Consider the following 18,254-nt stretch of genomic DNA (forward strand, 5'->3'; position numbering starts at 1 on the left):
ACCAAACAATTGTGGGGAAAAAGGTTATTCGGTCTAGCCCAAATATTCATTTTAACACGTAGCAACCGTAATAATTTGCTTTATTTGTTTAAAATTGACTGTTTAACTCATAATTTGATGTTTTTTTATTTATGATTGATAGTTTTAACTGCTGTAACTAAGGCAGTGAGAACTTTACATACCTGGGAAAACTGATTATATTATCTATTTGCATAAAGCGATAACTTCCTAGGAAAATAAAATACTTGCTTTTGCATCATTACTGCGTTAAGGACTTTTTGCAGGTAAGCAACATTTTTTGTGTATACTTTTATTTTTAATTACGAATTGATGTGATTAGAGGTGTGTATGAAATTGACATGTTTCCAAGTCAGTTTATAGTAGATATATTTTAAGTGTACACATTTAATTTTAAAAAGTTGATTTTAGTCTTCATTATTTTGTTTCAACGGTCATAAGTAGGTAGATTTAGTTCGTCACCTGTTAATAATTTTTGGTCGTCTTTATTACTGTAAAAGAAATTGGTAATTACGATTCATTTTTTGGGAATTATGAACTTCCTCGTAAATATTCACATTTTTTTTCATTTAAAAAGGAGAGTAATCTCCAGTAAATTAATAATGTAAAGTTTAATTACGTCCAATAATTATGGACCCTGGATTTTGCAAGGTTCACACCAGTAGTTTTAAATTCTAACTTATTGAAAGTGGATTTTTTTTTTTAAATATTAGTAAATTAAAATGAAAACAATTGTAAAAATAATAGTTTATATTATTTTTATTTTTGTTCTCAGTGTTCTTTCGACATTCTAATGGTAATTCTGAACTAGTTCAATTTAAAAACAAATGGCTGGGTTGATGACATTTTATCCTGTGTAACACATTTTAACTCCTACAGCAACAGTATTACATGATTTAAGCTTACAGCATGTTGTTTCTCAGTTAAGATATTATGTCGTATTATATAAAGATAAATAATAAAGTATTCAGTAATAGATTAGATACCTAGTAAGTGCAGTTATTTGCCTAAATCCAGAACTATCCAGAAGGTACATGAACTTACATGTTTTTTTTAAAAAAAGTGGATGTGCCTACACTTTTAATGATTCTCTATCGTCTTAGGGCTTTTTAGTGATCAAATTGGTTTGCTGAAGTGAATTATTGAGTCATAAACATTAGTATTGTACAGATGGCACATTAAAAATATGTAATTATATAATTTGATAGGTATTTGTCTTTTTACTTCTTTAAAACAGAACTTTTTTCAACAATTAAGTCAAGTATCTCAAATAGGCAGAGGGGTCTTCGCTATTATAACCCATTTCATTATTTTTTAGGATCCTTCTGTACTTCCAGCAAGTACGACTTTATTTATGAGGTAATTCGCATCCAATCTATTTTGATAATAAACTAAACTAGAAACTGTGGAACTCAGTAGAAACTAATTATTTTAAGTACATAAATATATTGTTGACTGTACATAATGTTGATTTTCAGATTAAATACCTCTGATACTGGAGTACTGCCTGCAAAACTGTTCATCAATAGAACCCCAAGTGAAATAGACGTAAATCATCTATCCTAGGAAATGTTTGTGAAGAATCAATTAATAAAACAAGTATTATGTAGTTACTATACGTAATATGCACGTTAATTTCACAATGTAAAGTATTTTTACTTCAAATTGCATGTTCTTTGTTATTAATAAAATGTTAAAACACTTCAATAGCGAACAGATAACAGGATGAAAGAAATAATTTCCAAAAATAAAAATCTCTCTTAACGATGTTTTATTAACAAGGTTGTACAGATTTATTGTTAAAAAGCGTTTAATTAAAAAAAAAAAAGAATAAAAAGGAAAACCTGAAAAAAGGTTAGAAATAGCTACTCTTGCATAAAAGAATAATAGAATATCTTTAGAAAAGGTTAAAAAACCATTGGAAAAAGTGGAAATGGTCTCTTAATTTCATAATGAAATTTTCACTGTAATGCTGCTGTTCTGTATTTGATAGTTAATATTAAAGGCAATCCTAGATTTTATATGTTGGGTTGATCTATATTGAAAATCAAGAAGTAAAAACCATTGGAAAAAGTTGAAATCGTCTTCTACTTTACCTGAACACTCTTGTTTTGTATTTGATAGACACTGTTGAGACCAATGGTAAAATCTACATGTAGATACGATCTTTTTTTAAAAGTAAGAGGTAAAAAGCTATAGAATAAGTTAAAATTGTCGTCTAATTTTGCTCATTTGATAGTTAGTATTAAGACCAATGCTAGACTGTAATGGTAAAGTCTTATCATTTTTGAAAAAAAGAAAGTAAAAACAATTGGAAAAATTGATCTATTATGCCAATTTCACTGTGATGTGGTTTCTGTATAAGATAGTTAATTATAAGGCAATACTACAGGAATGATGCTGCTCCTATATTTAATAGTTAATAAGATTAAAATTTCAGATCCAGTGAATTAATAACTATGGCCAGAGATGGATGTATACACAGGGTAGCCCAAAATTTGAAGTTACGTCTGAAAAATGGAGGGATAAATAAGAAATTCTCTACTAGTTTTGAACAATAGAATGAGAAAGGTAGCAAAATAATAAAGAATATTCCAGTCAAACTAGGCCAGAATTACTTATGTTACCATTAATTTTACAATTGTAAATTAATACCAATTTCATAAAGTTTCTGTTTTATAAAAACTGAAGTGTTTCTGCTACGGATACAAATGTAAGTATTAGAAATGTGCATACAGAAAGCCATATTAAAAGCTATGCTATCATATTGCATGTTCTATGCTGATTAAAAGTTTTCCTTTAAAGATATTACTAATTTACGCATATTTTAAATTGTTAGAATCGCATATTTATTCAAATTTTGCTTAACAATAGTTATTTCGCAGTGAAAATGCAGCAATGTCCGTGTTTTCAACTTAAATTCTCGCGCCTCTCACGTATAAAATATATTTCCAACTTGTCAGTTTTAAAATATTACTCGCACAGATTTAAAACAAAAAACATTTCATTTTAACATGTACAAGATTTCAATTATTTTAATTCATAATTTTTACAAATGTTTGACAATTCAATTATATTTTGGATAACTCAATGTAACCTCCCTTACACATCCTGCTCAGTCAGTAAGTGGCGAGCGGAGGGAAGTCGAAATCCTAATCCTGAATCTGGTTATTCTACCTCTGAGATGGTTGAAAGACCAAATTCGATTACGGATGTAATAAATATACGTACTACGGGCAAAATTACAAATATTATGTACTACGGACGTAACCCCTGATAAATTGTTGGATGGGTTCGTAGATAGGTCTGATATGAAGTTACTAGTTCTTTATTTCGCTGCTAATAGTTTTTGTATATATATTGTAACAGGAATGAATAGGGTGGAAGTGCCAACGAGCAGGAGTAGAATGAGAATTACTCGCTGGAGCAAGTGTTATGAGAACAAGACCTTCCCTTTTCAACGGCTTCATAAGGTATTTTCTTTATCTTTATCACTTTGCCCTTTAATTTTTCACTTTTACTTTAATATCCACCAAGCAATCGTTACAATTCATTTACTTTTTTTTACCCCTAATAAGTACAAGGTGTTACGATCAAGTAGAATATTATTCAGTTTAAATTAAAGAAATTGGGCAACCTTATTAGAAATTCTGTACATTCTGACCATACTTTAACAGGAATTGAATAAAAATAGATATAAGATTATGCCAATGCTATCTAGCGGCAATAGCTTAAACTAGAGAGTAGTAATTACATAAAACTAGTTCCTGTGATCACCGCTAGGTAGCATAAAAATGTACTTTCACACTGTAAAAATAAACATAAAATAACCTCCTAACCAAACAACTGTCCAATAAGACAGTGTGGGGTAAAACGGTTATTCGGTCTAGTCCAAATATTATTTTTAACACGTAGCAACAGTAATAATTTGTTTTATTTGTTTAAAATTCACTGTTTAACTCATAATTTGATGTTTTTTTTATTTATGATTGATAGTTGTAACTAAGGCAGTGAGAACTTTACATACCTGGGAAAACTGATTATATTATCTATTTGCATAAAGCGATAACTTCCTAGGAAAATAAAAAATTTGCTTTTGCATCATTACTGCGTTAAGGACTTTTTGCAGGTAAGCAACATTTTTTGTGTATACTTTCAGACAAGATAAGATAAAAATTTATTTCACATACAAAATACATACATAAATTGGAGTGCCAGTTAAGTACTGTAACCTTCAGACATAAATTGTACAAACAAATGAAATGAAATTAAATTATATGCTAAGCGGGAAAACAATGAAAAACTACCTAGCATACATGTATACTTTTATTTTTAATTAATTTGAGAATGAAGAGGGTAGTAGTGCCTACAAGAAGGAGTAGAAAGAGAAGTACTTGCTGGAGCAAGGTGAGAATGCAACGATGTCCGTATTTCAAATTTGAATTCTCGCGCCCCGTCCCGCATAAAATACATTTTCAACTTTTCAATTCTAAAATATTACTCACACAAATAAAAAAACATTTAACGTATAGAACCTTTGTTATCAATTATTTTTATTCATAATTTTTACAAATGTTTGACAATTTTTAATATTTTGGATAACAGCACATAACCTCCCTTATCAGTCTGCTCCAGCTCAGTCAGAAAGGGTTGGGCGGCAAGGGAGCATTGGTAAAGATGAAATCCATACCTTAATCTGGTTATTCAACCTCTGAGATGGTTGAAAGACCGAAACCGATAAGGGTTATATATATACATCCTACTATTGACAAAAATACATATATTATTACGCATTGCGGGCGTAACAGGATGCTTATCAGGTTAGTAAATTCTTAAGCCTTTACGAGGCCCTATAAAATGTAAAGTTCAAGAAGTGTTAGTTCAATGTCGAAGTGAAGAAACGAAAACCACAAGACGAGGAAGATTAGCAGGATAAGCTTAATTCGCTTGTAGAACGAGTTAGACCTGTACATGAAATTGACTACTTATATTACATTAACCGTATAACTGAGCGGTTATTAAATCAACAGATATAGATTTAATAAAAAGGAACATTATTTAATGATAACCTATTACATTACTTACATACAATTGTTAATGTATTTTGGGAGAATCATTTCATGTTTTCGAAATTGTTGTACTTCGTATAATATAGCCAGGGTAAGAAAAAATAAGATTACAATGTGTGTATCATAAATTTTATGACTAGAAAAAGGTATGAAATATATCGAAACTTTGGTATTTATACATCATGGTGATTTCAGCAATTCAGATGAAAACTTAAATGGCTTCTTAGATAGGACTGATAAGAAGTTACTAGTTCTACATTTCGCTGGTAATGGTTTTTGACTATTTCGTAACAAGAATGAAGAGGGTAGTAGTGCCTACAAGGAGGAGTAGAAAGAGAAGTACTTGCTGGAGCTAGTGTCGTGTGAACAGGACCTTTCCTTTGGTATCGGCTTCATAAGGTAATTTGCTTATCCTTATCACTTTGCCCTTTAATTTTTCACTTTTACTTTAATATCCACCAAGCAATCGTTACAACTCATTTACTTTTTCTTACCCCTAATAATTACGAGGTGTTACGATCAAGTAGAATGTTATTCAGTTTTCAACGGAAGTATTTGTTTTCGATAAATGTTTTTACGAATCGTCAAGTTTCGTGTGTGATGAGAGCATGTATTGAAACATTTCTCTTGAAAAATGGATATAAACAAAAAATTCTAATGTAATAAATAAAAGACTGCTATAGCAGCTGGTATGGAGCAATCTGTACTTTCGACAGAAATCGTGGGGTACTACCTTTCCAATTGTCAACGAATCCAGTCTCCCTCATCAAAAATCTTTAGGAATATAGTACATGCTCTTCGGTTACACATAATCTAAAAACTGTTACAAAATCTGTTGATCTTGCTTCAACTGTTACTTTTGTTGAACTTGAAGTTAGTTACCTTCGCAGTTAACTGGTCAAAAACTTGGATTGTATTAGTATCTTCTTACTCAAATAGTTAATTGTCATAACTTTTACTACACAAACAATTTAACAATCACTGGGGTTTTTAAAAAGCATTTAGACTAACTTAAGACCACTGAGATACACTGAATTAAAAGAATTTCTTATTCTATTTTCATATTGTAGTGAGTTTAACACTCTTAATAATTATGTATTCTTCACAAACACTTTCAAATACCTCGTTATTTAAGACTGTTTTTTAATATTTTTAGCTGTTATTTGCAAATTTTATTTCTATAATTTTTTGTCAGTATTGTAGAAACGTTTAGAGTTTGGTAAGACTAAATTAATCACAAACAGATAATCGTCTAAAGGTTAGTTTTAGTAAAGTGTTTTATCGTGATTAAGATTCAATCAGATTAGTTGCTGCATGATTGACGATTAATTTAGATTAGTCAAACAAGAGCAACGAATAATTTAGTAATTAGTTGGATTTTTTTTAATTCTTTAAATTAATCAGCCTTAATCGTGATTAATTCATTTATTTATTATTTTTGATGACTCTCTAGACTCTAGACCTCAGTAGGATCACCTTACACTCACATTTAACCATGTTGGTAACTCTCTAGACATCTAAAAGGACCCAACCTTACACTCATATTTAACTATGTTAGTGACTCTCTAGACCTTTGTACGATCACTTTACACTTACATTTAACCAAGTTGGTGACTCTCTAGACCAATAAAAGACCACCTTATCCTCACATTCAACTTTGTTGGCGATTAACTCGATGTAAGTAGAATTATTTCCTCTTAAATATAAAGAATGAACAACTAATATTTAAAGTAATTCTTTAAAAGAAAATGAAACTAATGGCAAGTTCTGAACAATACCTAAAAAACGGGCACTGAAGTTGGTTATGTTTTAAAAAGTAAAATATTTCGACAAAAACTAAAACTTTTTTCATATAAATTGCTTTTTGTTTTATTTTTTATTTATTTATTTTTTTAACTGAAAAAGTTTTAATTTTTGTTGATTGTGTGTAAAGTTTTAATTTACAACTTCGACATCAAACATGCATGTGAATTTTGCATCATTTTCCCATCACATAGAACTATTTTTAGTCGAGCTTGTAATTTTTAAATTCATTTTCATAAAAATAATTTCTTAATAATGTTAGTAGATTGTGTTATTATATTTTTCCAATGAAATTAATTTTATTCATATGGAATGTGTTTTTTGGAAATATATTTCATTATCATTGAATGAAAACATTTGGGTTTTTAAAAAATGATCAATTCTTTAGTTTAATAACATTCTTTATTTAATTTTTAATAATATACATAAATTGTTATGGATGTTTTTCTCGGGCTTCTTATAATGCTAGGTGAAACTCCTTACAACATTAAAATGATTTTAATCACAATAAATAATTATTCTTTAGGTAAAACCTTACAACATTTAACATTTTAAATAATTGAATTACAATAAATAATGTTGATTTTCAGAATTAATACTGGTGATACCAAGAGTACTGCCTGCAAATTATCCATCAATGGAAGCCCAAGTGAAAAAGGACGAAAACATCAATCCAATGTGAATACATAAACAAACATTCGTTAGGAATCTATAAAAAAAAGTATTAATTATTATACGTAATATGCATGATTTTAACACAATTAAAAATTGCATGTTTAAAAAAAAATGTTTGTTTCTGAATAAAAAAGTCTTAAAAAATTATTTTATTAATTTTTGTATTTATTCTGGTAAATAATATAAAAAAAATTAAAAATAAAACGAAAAAATTAATAATATTTTATTAATACAGTTCAAAATGATGAAAAAATAGGTAAACATAAAAAAGATAACCTAAAAGGAAGGTTACAGAGTCTAGGGAGTGGTAGAAATAAAAAAGGAAACCTAGAGGGAAGGTTAAACACAATGGCCGACAGACAGTGTCGTGAGAGTGTGCAAGAGCAACAGACCAGCTGAGCGATCTAGGAGGCTACCGATCAGGTGAGATTACTGCCGCCATCTTGCTGTGGGAGGCTATATAACTAAGTTCGTTGAAAGGGCGGGGTAGGGTGGGGAGAACCGTCGAAGCGACAACATCTCCCCACCATGATTCTTTGAGAGAGAGGTGATGAATGTTAGACTAGACTAGATGAAAGAGATATGTGTTGGATCGACGAGCGATCTACCCCCCTGCATCACTCAAGTCGTACTGACGTGAATTTGTGCTGCTGCCGTATATATAGGAATGGTTACACCACTGCACCTGGTGGCCACTTCTGGAACTATTCTCTCACCTGTCTGATAAGTGGCGCTCTCTGACGGAATTTTTTGGAACTAACTTTTTTGTTTTTTACCTAAATTCATTATTTGAAATTTTTCTGTTAGGTTTAGACGTTTTTAAGCAATTATTTTGTATTTTATTGATTAATATGTATATTTCTTTTGCATAATATATTCTAAAATAAAAAATCTATGTATAAACAAAATAGAAATGCAAATAAATAAGATTTTTTTTTGTCAAATTAAAGATTTTTATTTATTCTCCTACTAAATAATACTTTTTATTTTCGCCTGAACTCAAAATGGGTGAATTCTCCCCGCTTGCTATTTTATTATTTACTATTTTATAGTAAAAAAGAAAATCATTTAATAAATAAGATTGCGATACAATCATGCAAATTACATATACCTAAATAATACATTTATCAGTAATTGATTAATACAAAAGTTTGTACATACTCATTTGATCGATGTTTCTTCAACCTCTTTTCCATTTCCACTTCAGTTGTTGGACAGTTTTGCAGTTATTGCCTGTTTCCAATCTGAAAATCATTATTCAATGAAATAAACAGTTTATAGATTTAATCTTTAATTAAGAAGCATTCCATTTACTGATTTTGTAAATTAAAATGAAACCATTTGTTTAAGATAAATTTGTAACTTTCAGGAATTTAGGAAATAAATAAAATATGAATGCTGAAATTTTAGTTTAAATCTTTTTAACAGATCAATCTTTTAGAACGTATTCGTAAAATTGTAAAATATTGAATTATTTTAACATGAATTACCCCTACGTTGCAATTTAACGTTGTACTAAACTTATTTTAATCAAGTTACACCCACTGCTATAAATTTAAATCATTAGTTTAAGTTTGTCAACCAATATAAACTATTTTTCAAATTCAATTTTGTTCAAAATTATTTTAAAGCTAAAGAAACACATTTAATAACTACTGATGAATTATTATTCATATAATTAAATACATGTGATTGTAATTTAACTAATATAATGCTATGCACATAACAATAATTTTGCAAAGAAAGAATTCCGCTAGATGGAGAAAAAAAGATTTTGAGGTCATTATTAATGGTAAGATCAATGCGAATAGGAAATAAAAATAAAAAGAATTTACTCGAGTGTAACCTACAAGATCGATTAAAAGCCACACAATCTAAACACTTATGCTTCAAAAATAACATTCATAACTTAGTTTAGTCGATGCACTAATGAGCTACACTAACGAATTTCTTGGAAATTATAAATATTAGCAAGTTCTTGATACACTTAACTGAATAGAAACTTTATTTTAAATCTCAAAAATATTAAAAAGAAATATCAGCAAATTATTTTTAGAGTAAATGACCAAAAACTCTCTTGAAATTAAAAAAGAGCATTTCTCTCTTAATGAAGGCCAGAAGAACTGCAAACGGACTATTGAAGCAGAACACATTAACAATGAAATTTAAGAAGCTCCATATTACATCAATGAAAATAGTTCAGTCGATACACTAACAAAAAATTATAGAAATAAAATTTGCAAATAACAGCTAAAAATATTAAAAAACAGTCTTAAATTACGAGGTATTTGAAAGTGTTTGTGAAGAATACATAATTATTAAGAGTGTTAAACTCACTACAATATGAAAATAGAATAAGAAATTCTTTTAATTCAGTGTATCTCAGTGGTCTTAAGTTAGTCTAAATGCTTTTTAAAAACCCCAGTGATTGTTAAATTGTTTGTGTAGTAAAAGTTATGACAATTAACTATTTGAGTAAGAAGATACTAATACAATCCAAGTTTTTGACCAGTTAACTGCGAAGGTAACTAACTTCAAGTTCAACAAAAGTAACAGTTGAAGCAAGATCAACAGATTTTGTAACAGTTTTTAGATTATGTGTAACCGAAGAGCATGTACTATATTCCTAAAGATTTTTGATGAGGGAGACTGGATTCGTTGACAATTGGAAAGGTAGTACCCCACGATTTCTGTCGAAAGTACAGATTGCTCCATACCAGCTGCTATAGCAGTCTTTTATTTATTACATTAGAATTTTTTGTTTATATCCATTTTTCAAGAGAAATGTTTCAATACATGCTCTCATCACACACGAAACTTGACGATTCGTAAAAACATTTATCGAAAACAAATACTTCCGTTGAAAACTGAATAACATTCTACTTGATCGTAACACCTCGTAATTATTAGGGGTAAGAAAAAGTAAATGAGTTGTAACGATTGCTTGGTGGATATTAAAGTAAAAGTGAAAAATTAAAGGGCAAAGTGATAAGGATAAGCAAATTACCTTATGAAGCCGATACCAAAGGAAAGGTCCTGTTCACACGACACTAGCTCCAGCAAGTACTTCTCTTTCTACTCCTCCTTGTAGGCACTACTACCCTCTTCATTCTTGTTACGAAATAGTCAAAAACCATTACCAGCGAAATGTAGAACTAGTAACTTCTTATCAGTCCTATCTAAGAAGCCATTTAAGTTTTCATCTGAATTGCTGAAATCACCATGATGTATAAATACCAAAGTTTCGATATATTTCATACCTTTTTCTAGTCATAAAATTTATGATACACACATTGTAATCTTATTTTTTCTTACCCTGGCTATATTATACGAAGTACAACAATTTCGAAAACATGAAATGATTCTCCCAAAATACATTAACAATTGTATGTAAGTAATGTAATAGGTTATCATTAAATAATGTTCCTTTTTATTAAATCTATATCTGTTGATTTAATAACCGCTCAGTTATACGGTTAATGTAATATAAGTAGTCAATTTCATGTACAGGTCTAACTCGTTCTACAAGCGAATTAAGCTTATCCTGCTAATCTTCCTCGTCTTGTGGTTTTCGTTTCTTCACTTCGACATTGAACTAACACTTCTTGAACTTTACATTTTATAGGGCCTCGTAAAGGCTTAAGAATTTACTAACCTGATAAGCATCCTGTTACGCCCGCAATGCGTAATAATATATGTATTTTTGTCAATAGTAGGATGTATATATATAACCCTTATCGGTTTCGGTCTTTCAACCATCTCAGAGGTTGAATAACCAGATTAAGGTATGGATTTCATCTTTACCAATGCTCCCTTGCCGCCCAACCCTTTCTGACTGAGCTGGAGCAGACTGATAAGGGAGGTTATGTGCTGTTATCCAAAATATTAAAAATTGTCAAACATTTGTAAAAATTATGAATAAAAATAATTGATAACAAAGGTTCTATACGTTAAATGTTTTTTTATTTGTGTGAGTAATATTTTAGAATTGAAAAGTTGAAAATGTATTTTATGCGGGACGGGGCGCGAGAATTCAAATTTGAAATACGGACATCGTTGCATTCTCACCGAAATAATGATTGTTAAATAAAATATGGATAAATATGGTATTCAAATCATTTCAAAAATGCTTAAATAAGTAAAATCTTTAAAGGAAAACTTTTAAACACATAGAACATGCTGAAATATTCATGCTGTGATAAATGGCTTTGTGTTTGCATATTTCTAATACTTACATTTCTATCCCAGGCAAGAACACTTCAAATGTTATAAAACAGGAACTAAACGATGTGAATGCACAACAGTACATTGACCTACTAATAGCTCTAACTAAAACTACCTGTCAAACAAAAATACTCGAATTAGCAGTAACTATGTAATGACGGATTGGAATTAGGACAACAACCCACATCTACTATATTAGCTGAAATATTTATGCAACTTTTTGGTCTAGGTTTTGTTTGAGTATGTAGTCTACATAACGTGAGTAAAATATTCCACCAATTTATTTATTAAATTGTGGAACAAGTGTTTGTATAAATATTATATTTCTGATAATTCTGTAATATTAATCCAAATACTGTAATTTTGAATAAAATTGAAGTCCTAATGAACCAATCGAATATTTTTATTCCTGTAGTCAACGGCTACTGATCAATAAAATTTAAGTACAAGTAGCTTAGCTCCTATCCAAAGTGATTTGGGAAAAGGAAAGTGGTGATGTTCAAATCAAACCGACCTCAATTTAGGTTTTAAAATAACAGCGTTTCATTTAGATTTTACAACTTCTTATATATGACTCGATACAATTTCCGATTCTGGTTAAAAAGCTGCAAGAACTGACAACCTGCCGAATTGGCAATATTAAAACAGCCGCATGATTGGTGTGATTCGAATTGCCTAGCGTTATAATCATGCGAATCAGTTCTCTGCACATCTTCCTGAAGGAGCAAAGAGCAAAGCCAGATAGAAAGGCCTAGATTGTTCTGTAAGTTTCTGGCGAACTCTAGAACGTTCCGCTACTGTATAAAAACCAAGTGAGCGGCCCCGGTCAGTCAGTTTTGCAGAGTTAGTCAGTTAGTGAGTGAGTAAGCAGTTTTGTTAGTGTAGTCGAGTCTGGTGGAATTCAGTGCAGTGCGGTCTAGTAGACCGTCATTGAGCAGTTTTTATCGTGTATTTATGTAGTAAGTGTGAAACAGTAAACTGTTGTGACTGCAGGGAATAGTAAATGTAGTGAATAGTAATAGTTGCTAGTAAATGTTATTAATGTTACTGTGCTAATAAATCAGGTTTGTTATAAGTTTAGCAAGTTTTATTATTTACGAACCCATTAGTGGCAGTCACTAGTTGTAGTTGTAGTTTTTCAAATAGTAGAGGATCAACTTTACATTTGGAATTGTACGCCAGAGATATCCACATCTGGGACTTTCACAGAAGTCAATCTACCCTTAGTGCAATGGATAGACCTTGTTCTGGAGGAACCACCAAACTGATCATGGTAACCTCGACGCCAGGTAAGTATAGGTAACATTAAACTTTCATCCAAAAGGCCGTCAAATTATCAATTGTCATTTTGGACAGAGTATAAATGGAAATTCAACATTGGAAAAGTGGAATTAAAATCATAGAAATATAACAATATCTAGAGAATGATCTCACACTTGAAGCGGGGAGAGGAGTCCGAGGTGTCACTAATGTTCTACAGAGCCATTTTTAGGCCACCTATTAGGTCGAACTACTAAAGAGAAAAGAGAAGTAAAAACCATTAGAAACGATCGAACTTTTTCCTGATTTCATTGCAATATTTCGGTTTCTGTGTTTGATAGATAATAATATTAATGTCAATGCTGTATTGTACATTGTAAGTCGATCTATTTTAAAAACAAGAAGTCTAAACCATTAGAATTATACACGAAAGCTGCACTTTCTGGCTTTGATAGTTAATATCAACGCCCTAGATAGTAGATAATGGTCGATCTTTTTTGAAAACAAAAAATAAAAAGTTGGAAAAGGTGAAACTTTTCTCCAAATTTCACAGGAATACTCATGATTCTGTATTTGATAATTCTAGTTGGTTAGTTGTTAGACTTAATAGTTAAGACCAAGGCTAGATGTGTGCGCTAGGTCAATCCATTTTGAAATACAAAAAGTGAAAACTATAGGAAAAAGGAGAAATTGTCTACTAATTTTACTGCAAAGTTACAGTTCCCCTACTTGATAGTTAATTATAAGGCAATGCTAAATTGTACATTTTGGGCGGATCTATTTTAAGTAACAAGAAACAAAAACCTTAAGAAAACTGGATCTTGTCTTCAAATTTCACTACAGTGCTGTAGATGCTGTATTTCATCTTTAATATTAAGACCAATGATAGTCTGTACATGTTGGGTCTATCTATTTTGAAAAACCAGAGATAAAAATCAATGGACAAAAGGAGATATTGTCTCCAAATTTCATTTTTAAGGCTGTTGATACTGTATTTGAATTAAAAGAAAGGCAAATGCTGGACTGTACAATTTAAATCGATCTATTCTGAAAATCAGATGTGAAAACCTGCAGAAAAGGGGGAACTTTCCTCATAATTTCATCAGAAGGCTGCTTCTTCTGTATTTGACACTTGATATTAGGGCTAACGCTAGTTTGTGCATGTTGTGTCGATCTATTTTGTGAAAAAAGAAAGAAAAACCATTCGAAAAAGTGGAACTTATAATTTCACAAGAATGCTACTTATTGTCTTTGATAGTTAATATTAAGGCTGTTGCTAGACTGTACATATTAAGTAGATCTATTTTGAAAAAGAAGCAAGTAAAACCCATTGGTTAATGAAGAAATTGACTCTTACGTACACTGTAATGCTGCTGCTTCTGTATTTGATATTTAATATTAATGCCGACGCTAGTATGTGTTTTTTGTTTTGATTTTGTTATAAAAGAAACATTATTATTTTTTCTTGTCTTTATAAAAAAGGATATTTAACAATTTCATTTTTTAAAGGATTTTCAGTTTTAGACTTAATTTTTCTCTGTTTCAACTGAAATGTTTAAGAGAAAGTTATCATTTATCAATTAAGTTAGAAGTGTTAGATTATTTTATCTTAGTTTGTAAAATTTTAATGCCTAATTATTTTAAACGCTAACTTAAGTTTAGTAACTGAACAAAATTTTAAGAATGGTTGAATATATGTAATAGTAATAAATGTAGCAAAAAGAAAACTCTTACGAATGGGATGCCCTACCAGATTTTTAATCTTGTAAAGGAGTTTTAGTTATTAGGATCTGTCTAAATTAAGTATTAATAACTCATTTATCATTTATGAAAACTCTTAAAAAGTTGCTTAAACTTGCCAACTCAAAAACATTTTATTGGAAAATGATCTCATTCAAATTCATAAAATAAATTACAGTTACTTTTTGTTGTATAAGTGAAATTCCAGTAATAACAGTTTATTACATTCTGCTAAATGACTCTTTGTACAACAAAATCAAAGCTCTTTGTACATCTATCAGGGGTAACAGTGAGCTGACCAACCTTTTATAAACTTAACAAGTCTTTTCACTGTGAGGCTTTCCAGTTTTCCATCAAATTATCTTTTGAAAATAACAATAATAAATACACAAGTGATGCACGAGCACATAATCTTGAAGATCTGTTATACTTAACTTCTCTTTTCTTTTTTTATAAATCGTTCCCTGATGAAGGAAAAAACACATAATGAAAACCTACATAAATTTCAAAGTCACTAACACTTGAATTAAACAATATGCAATTATTAATAAAATAAATTATAACACTTTATAACTGTAAACAATACAAACAATTACTATAGAAGAAAAGACCTTTTAAGAGAAATGAGTGAACTACGTAAACAATACTTACAACACATGTTGGATCCTGTGTTAATAATTAACCGTTCTGAGAGAACATGTCACTACTGGCATGTGAAGTAAATCCTTCTTCAATCATGTGTACAAGAAGTGGCCAGATAGATATTCCTTTTCAAAGGAACTACAGCGCAATGTTAGAAGGGATGGCTCACCAAGTTTCTGGATTTGGGAAACTCTATACTTGATTTCAAATGGTCTATAAGACCATTTTTTACTTCTGGAATATACAATGTACACCCTGAATCTTCTGTGGATGTAGTCATCCTTTCTATAATATCCTCCTTTCATCTAATTTATTTAGAATAAATGAAGAAAATTTATCTGACGTAATGTAATAAGAGGAATGAAAATAAATCACACCAGATTTATAGTTTATTTCCTGAGTGATACAATATTGTATTAAGGATCTTACAGTTGGATTCGCAATGATAGATAATATACTATTCTTTGTCTGCTTCCGATGTTTCCTTCATCGTCCAATTTCATCAAGTTTACTTCAAGAGATACTTATTATAATTATAATTTTCAATACAGTTACAATGAAATTAATACCTCCTAATTGGCGATCTATCACCAGTTATTTTGCCTGTATTCCAGATTCTACGAATATGATTAAAAGGCAGGACGTTACACCAATTGGCGACTGAATATTAGTCATAATAAGGAAGCGAGCTTTTTAAATAATAAATTGATGCGATAATGCAATTATAATAATAATAAAAACTAAGATTATTTTCATTTCAAGGATGTTGGATGCTTATTTATTGAAATCTAATATTTATGATATCACTACATGAAGGAAGCTGGGAATTCCTCATTTAGCGGCTAACATTTTAATAGTTCTAGTTTCAACAAATATTTCTAGGCAATGATATTTATCAGCCGTCAGGTTTCAATATTCGATATTTTTTCAATAACACAAAGAAGGTATACGCTTAACAATTTTTTTTTTCTTTTTCATGAAACCCTATAACATGAATTTTGGGTGACGTTTAGGTGATTGTAGGTGACGTTTTTTCAAGATTACAATACACATCTAGGAATGAGACAAAGTAATAATTAATTATTGTATTTTTTTTAAAAATTTTAATACACATATGTGTACGCAAAAGCCGATATATTGTAGGAGATAACTTAATATTGAATTTGAGTACCATTCAAAAATCGAACTAGAAAATCACTCAACGTTGATTTTTATTTTAGATTTTTGAAATCCTCTATCTTTATAATAGTTGGGAAAATTGAATAAATTTATAAAAACTATTGTAAGGTGTAAACTCAATTTAGAAAATTTGACAATCGCAACACTTCTTCTAATTAAGTGTAAGAGAGAGAGTTCAAATAAACGTCTTTTTTTTTCAGATTGGACTATTAACCGTATTAATGTCGTAAATTTTAATTTAATATTTTTACCACAAAAACCTATTCTAATGAATGAGCTGCGTTCTAAACAGAATTTAGCATTAATTCTATAAATTAATTATATTTGGAAGTACCTTTAAAGCCTTCTGCAACCTTCAAAATTTAGGTAGAGCGCCCATGGTCAGCATCAATTATTTTCGGACACTCATTATTTAAGTGAAAGGCAGTTGACAACTGGCATGCAGCTTCTCCAAATCACTCCTCTTAGTGGGATTACTGAAAATAAATATAGTATACGAAAAAGTTTCACTTATCTTTTTTAAACAATTTAAAAAATGGAGAATACAAAAAATATTGCATCACATTTCTTCATTTTATATTCGAATAAATTTTACTTTTGAAAATGTATTAATTTAATTATTCATATATATATTTTTTTTCTTAAATTACAGAACGATATTTATATTTTGTTAAAATTTTGTTTATTTAATTTCAAATTTAAAAGATTTAACGAAAAATATCTAACTACATTTTTTAAACCTGAAAACTTATTATTTTCCCTATGATGTGAACATTACAGTTGTTGAATTCTCAGAAGATGGACCATCAAGCGTGACCAGGAAAAAAAAGAAAGGAAAAGTGGGAATTTGTAAAACACAAATTCTCAAATAATAGAATAATGTGATCATATTTCTAAACAATTTCAATGAAATGCTAACAAAAAACCAAACAGATTTATAAACAGAACCACATATTGTTGCGGTTTTGCCTAGTAACAATTACAATTATTTTGAGCTTTGCTTCTCTTACCTTTAACTGGCATAGATTGGTGTGGAAAGTAGATCCATCCTTTCCAATAAACTGATGTGTTATTCCTTTGTACTTGGTTAAACACTTAATATAACCATTATTACAGAAAAATATATTTAATATGTAACCATACAATTTACTGCCACTTTTTGGGCGAGTGTTCTCTTCTTTGGAACTCAGGCTACTGTATTTTGGCAAGGGTTTCCTTAGTAGAGGGGAAATTTTGAATTATTTAAATGATAAGGTCTCATGCCGCGTCCTGATTTCTTACGCCCGCTATGCCTGGAAAATTAGGTTTGAATGGATTTCAGACATCTCCTAGTATTTTTTATTCTCTTATTTAATTTTGATTTGTTTTTATGTTTTGTTCTATAAATTTTATTTAATGGATTTTCGATATATGGTAATTTGTCTTGGTGTGTAATATTTAGGTATAGTGATATTATTTTAATTTAACTCAAGTGGTTTTTTATTTATTTATTCAGTATTTTTCCTTTTTCTTATTCTTCTATTTTTAGTTTATTTGATTTTATTTCAAGTGATATTATACTATTATTTTGTTATTTGATATGTAATCAACGAAGTAAACTCTGGCAGACGGCATTTTGCCATGCTTTTAATACTTGTTCGCCTT

General features: G+C 29.8%; 2 long non-coding RNA genes and 1 pseudogene across 6 annotated transcripts in view; 1 reads left to right on the top strand and 2 right to left on the bottom strand.

The window, feature by feature from the left end:
- LOC141454512 (uncharacterized) lies at positions 1 to 8,717 on the top strand. Of its 4 annotated transcripts, none has more exons than XR_012458757.1 (8): positions 1 to 284; positions 1,497 to 1,662; positions 2,459 to 2,731; positions 3,388 to 3,491; positions 4,015 to 4,147; positions 5,283 to 5,486; positions 7,481 to 7,611; positions 7,801 to 8,717. It is a non-coding gene; the product is annotated as an uncharacterized lncRNA (long non-coding RNA). The 4 variants fall into 4 exon arrangements; XR_012458758.1 differs by adding an exon at positions 1,337 to 1,377 and having other exon boundaries at positions 7,481 to 7,820; XR_012458756.1 differs by having other exon boundaries at positions 7,481 to 7,820.
- The window catches only part of LOC141454513 (uncharacterized), a 36,738-nt gene continuing 25,754 nt past the window's right edge, over positions 7,271 to 18,254 (bottom strand). For both annotated transcript variants that reach the window (XR_012458760.1, XR_012458761.1), the window contains 5 exons: positions 17,621 to 17,902; positions 16,945 to 17,086; positions 10,573 to 10,776; positions 8,727 to 8,809; positions 7,271 to 7,599 (listed from right to left, as the gene is read on the bottom strand). This is a non-coding gene — a long non-coding RNA (uncharacterized lncRNA). The remainder of the gene's footprint in view (positions 7,600 to 8,726; positions 8,810 to 10,572; positions 10,777 to 16,944; positions 17,087 to 17,620; positions 17,903 to 18,254) is intronic.
- On the bottom strand, positions 12,957 to 13,086 carry LOC141454843 (U1 spliceosomal RNA; annotated as a pseudogene).

This window comes from Rhodnius prolixus, unplaced genomic scaffold (assembly GCF_049639745.1).
Source record: "Rhodnius prolixus isolate KJV_2025 unplaced genomic scaffold, Rpr scaffold_9, whole genome shotgun sequence".
Lineage (NCBI taxonomy): Eukaryota > Metazoa > Arthropoda > Insecta > Hemiptera > Reduviidae > Rhodnius > Rhodnius prolixus.